The following is a 5000-nucleotide window of genomic DNA, read 5'->3' on the forward strand; positions in this document are numbered from 1 at the left end:
CCCCTTCCACAGTCAAATAGTAACTGATAAATAGAACTACTTTACACTGAAGTATATTTCTGTACATCTCTTTGATCAGAAATATTTATGATATAGTAGTGGATTGACTGACATTTTTAACAGATACAGTAGATTTAGCAGGTAGTGCTGATCAGCATAGTTGTCCCCCCAAAAATCACATGTATCATTAGGCTTATATATTTTGTAACAAGACACATCATAAGCAATCTACCAGTACTAAGATTATTAGCACTGATGATAAGCTGATAGGATGATTTGTGAAACTGAACATCAGAGCACTTTGAATCATTGTATTAGTCACTTGTTGCAGTATCTGACCTAAATAGGACATCATGCAATGCCATGGACTACCTACTTTGCATTTGGTTTGCATCTCCCAGTTTGTAAAGCTTGATTACCAGAGCATCAATCATACAATCGCTGACTTTGATGAGTGACTATAGTCTCATCTAACCATTGTTCACTCTATTTCATATACCACATACATGATATTATCAGTTCTTTAAAACAATTACCTACCTTAGTTTTTCTCTCTGTTTACACCATCATACTAGGAAAAGTTACTATACTTTCTATACATACAATATAATCTAATTAATAAACATTAATCTAAATCTCCCAGCCTCCTGCAGGCCTACCACCTGCTGCATTGCACAACACACATCATAGTATCTATTTAAACTATTTACTATTCAATTCAACCAAGAATATGCAGTCTGTATCAATGATATTACTGTAACATATTGCTATATCAGTATTATACAAGGGTCCATAAACATGCCCCTCAATTAGGTACAGACCACGTTGCATACAAACCTCTATAATCACAAAAATATTAATCACTGACACGATCCTGAACTTCAATCCTATAACAAAAGCACTCACTCCGAACAACTTCAGTAAAAAACAAGACCTTCCTGAATCCATTCAGATACAAACTGAAACTCCCGTTGCTTGCAATCACGAAAGAAATCACAATGCTTTCTCGACCTCCTCATTTCCCTACACTATTCTCTCCCTCTTTTTACAACTTTGCACCAAGAACCATCACTAAAATGACCGGTAATCTTGGTCCTGTAGTCTTATATAACAAATAAAACAATTGTAGATCACCTCAATATCTGCTTTCAGTCGCCTAGAGATTAAATTTTAATGAGAAACAGCGAAGGTCTTGCGCTCTCGTCTTGAATGTCGGCTGAACATGTAAACAACAAACAAGTGAAGAGCGACTTGTGCATTTGTATTTGGAATTTGTATAAATGTTATTATAGATATCGTGATGTGAATGTTTTTTGACTATAACTATCTTCATTACTATTATTTTTTGAACTTCATTTCATATTAGCTACTCATATATACTCGGTAACTTTTTTTTTTCATTACACGTTACTATTTTCTCATATTGCTAATACTCATATTATTATTATCATTGCCCATCCTTCTTATTACTGTTATTATTATTACGATTATTATTATTTCGATTATTGTCATCAACATTATTATCATTATTATTATCATCATCGTCATTAGTAGTAGTAGTGGTATTAGTATCATTATCATAATCATTATTATCAATATTGTTATCGCTATCATATTCATCATTATAATTGCTTTTAAGATTGTTTTGTAATCATCATCATTACTATCATTATCAGTATTGTCATTCATTATCAGTATTTTCAGTATTATCAGTGCTATCAGTATTATCATTATTATCAGAATTATCAAATTATTATCATTACCATTATCAGCATTATCATTATTATTATCATTATCAATATCATCAGTATTATCATCATTATAATTACTATCATTATTACCATTATTAGTATCGTTATCATTATCGTTATCATTATCTAGACCTCGGTGACATCCTTGAAACAACCTCTCTGAAATTTGAATATGTAAATGTCGAGCCAGAATGATTACTGCATAAACAATGATAACATGTAAATGTCGAGCCAAGAATATCTATAGATGATTACTGCATAAACAATAATAACCACCTGAATAACAAGCAAACTAACCTAAATTAAACACTGAAATAAGTCATCAAACCCTTCCAGCAGAACCCCATTCAAAATATATCTGAGCAACCTAAAGGAAGCGTGAAAAGCACAGTACACTGATTCAAAACGAGGAACGAGCTAGTTCGCAGCGGTTACACATTTAAAATTCTGTCCAATGAAATGAACCCATGAGGATAATAGCAGGAGTCTCAAAGTCAACACCCATGTGCAATTAATGGCTGCCTGTAATGAGTGCAGTCACTTGCACTCATTTCCGAGTAGAAAAGATTTCAAAAGAAGAATACGTGCATGAGGGATGGATATTTATAAACCTCATGCCGGTTCTGCGTATCAGAACCGGTTCGATTTCAATCATGGCGAACCTTCTGTGAGTCTAGAAGAGGAGATTTCAACAGAGAATGACAAGAAAATGAAATGAATGACAAGAAAAACCTCCTCTCTCTGTCACTGTATGATAAGAAGTATCCCAGAATATTAAACGTCTGGCGCTTTCAAATAATACAGTTCAAAATATAGGGAAGATGTAGTACTATCAAATTCAATATTTACATTACACTACCAGGAGGGAGAACACCTCGGGCAGCGATACCGTGACCCCTGGTATACTATTTTTCATGTGTATTGATATGAATAAGGTTCATTTTACAAATTACAGTTGTAGAATAGGCAATGGCCGGTAGAAACAGCGGCAGCAAAACAAAACAAACTTTGAAGACATATTTTTCATTTACAATTAACTTTGCTCATGTATAATGCATTGCTTTTAAGATTGTCATAAATGAAAAAATAGACAATAATGATTACACTTCCAGTAACGGAACCTCTGTTCAATTCAATAAAATATCCATAGAAAAGTTCCTAATTTTCGAAACGCATGCGTCGTATTTCATTTTTAATTCAAACGATCGAAATAATTTGAGAATCTTCTGAGATATGAGTGTTTAAAGCTTTTTACTAATTAGAAACTCATAGCAATAGGGCTTTTCATAAAAGTTAGTTTGTTGATTGTTCTAGGTTATGCCTCTATCGTTTCACTAATATATTAATGATACATTCTTCATTATGCTTGTCCGTGCAAGCATACTAAAGCATGGAAGTCTGTTCTAATGGTTTCTTTTCGCTTTATACATGTATCTTTTGATCTTATATAGATGGGGTGGTAAAATGCTTTGACAGTGGGACATGGCACAATGCAAATTAGCCAGTAAAGAAAAACACATTCAGATGAAAATTTTTGTGTCTTTTAAACTTTTAAATTCAGAGCCATGATTCTATCAAAATATTGTTTCATCCAGTGATTTGTGTACTTTGTGGGGACAATAGCAATTTGTGCTTTACAACTAAAGTTTTGGAAAGTATGAAAGGGGGGTAAACCCACTGGTAAGGGGTGTACTGCCCCCCTGAAGATCCCTCTCTTCTTCCTGGGGTGGATTCTAATTGAGTAGTGGTTCCCATAGCTTCGCATCACCAACATTTTGTAATTTATACAAGGATCTTTATCTTTATGTTTAAAAGTATATATATTGAGTAATTATACAACGTTGAAATTAATAACGGGAAAAAAAAAATATATATATATATATTAGGTGTCGCACACACCTTTAACAAACCCTTCGTGTAACCCTAGTTTGAGATAGAAAGAGAAATAGAGGGGGGGGGATAAGGGAAAAGAGAGAGGGGGGAAGGAGGGAGGGAGGGAGAGCGAAGGGGGAAGGAGGGAGGGAGAGAGAAAGAGAGAGAGAGATTGTCCAATGAATTTGCTCATTGGCAATACACCAGTCGGCTCGCCACCTGTCTTTTAAGACTCGCAGCCCACGCGAGGAAATAGCCTTAAAATAATGTAAAATTTAGAAGGTTTGGGGCAAACAAAATAATATAGTATTGAAATATAAGGATCCATTATAAAACGAAAATATGACACATGGCAAGTTCGTATGCAACGGCGTAGGGAGAAGTAATTAGTTTTGGCATGGTTAGTTTATCTTATTTTTTATTAAGTTTAGGAATAATTAGCTTATTTTTAAGGAATATCAGGTTAGATTAGATTTAACTAAGGTTAGCGTTGGTTAGTTTTAGTTATTAAGCTAGTTTGGTTACATTAGCTGGATTTTTGTTAGGTTAGCTTTCCTAAGTAAGAAAAAAAAGAAGAATATTCTCAGACGATTTTTTTTATTTTGATTTGTAAACATTATCAATAACTCTACGTAGACTTGAAATCATACTAATTTTCTATAATATTTTAACCGTTACATTTGTTTATCTTATAATAATGTTCTCTATTTACTTCTCTTTACGTATTGAGATCTCTAAAGCTATAATGTTATCTAAAAATGACAAGAATAATTCGCATTAAAAAAACAACATCTCTAGAATATGTCTTTCCATCTAAAATAAAGAATAAATCAATTGTTATAGTCTTTATATCGTTTTATTTACAGCCCGGTATCCCTTTACTTCATTTGAATTTATAAATCCTTACATGTCCGTTAATTGTTATTATTCCATTCGCATATCTCCTTCATTTAAATTCATCCTCTATCTATTCATAACGTTTCATATAGTACTATTCCTACATTTTTTTATAATTTGTCTAACCATAACTGGCAATATTCACACGTTATTTTCATCGTCACTCTTCAGTCTCCTTCGGGACACGAGGAGGTTAGTGCTGAATTTTTTTCTCTCTCTCCTAATGTCTTTTTTTTTGCTTACCTTTAATGGTATTATGTACATGATTGCTGGTTTTCAATAGTATTCTTAATGTACGAGGAATGTTTTAATTGTGTGCGTTGTTATATAGCGGAGATATACGAATTCTTTCTTTTTTTTAGTTTTTTTTTTAGATGTTTTACCGATGACGAAAATTGTCCTTGGATTTCCTTTATCTCAGCGTCTTCACTTTGTTCTTTTGTTGATTTTAGTTCCTCTGTTTCTTTTTTTGATTGGTTC

The 5000-nt window shown here is 33.0% G+C and overlaps 2 protein-coding genes across 4 annotated transcripts in view; one reads left to right on the plus strand and one right to left on the minus strand.

The window, feature by feature from the left end:
* Nucleotides 1–1245, minus strand: part of LOC122251459 (guanylate kinase) — a 24655-nt gene extending 23410 nt beyond the window's left edge. For 2 of the 3 annotated variants that reach the window (XM_043013439.2, XM_043013438.2), the window contains exon 1: nt 1135–1245. The gene's annotated coding sequence lies outside the window, so the exon portion shown is untranslated. The remainder of the gene's footprint in view (nt 1–1134) is intronic. The other variant, XM_086536871.1, reaches the window with a different exon arrangement.
* A 3413-nt stretch (nt 1246–4658) lies between these two features.
* Nucleotides 4659–5000, plus strand: part of LOC122251462 (uncharacterized) — a 16306-nt gene continuing 15964 nt past the window's right edge. Inside the window, exon 1 of the mRNA XM_086536879.1 lies at nt 4659–4712. The gene's annotated coding sequence lies outside the window, so the exon portion shown is untranslated. The remainder of the gene's footprint in view (nt 4713–5000) is intronic.

Source organism: Penaeus japonicus, unplaced genomic scaffold, assembly GCF_977035675.1.
Source record: "Penaeus japonicus unplaced genomic scaffold, GWHDUDI00000001_assembly GWHDUDI00000005, whole genome shotgun sequence".
Classification (NCBI taxonomy): Eukaryota; Metazoa; Arthropoda; class Malacostraca; order Decapoda; family Penaeidae; genus Penaeus; species Penaeus japonicus.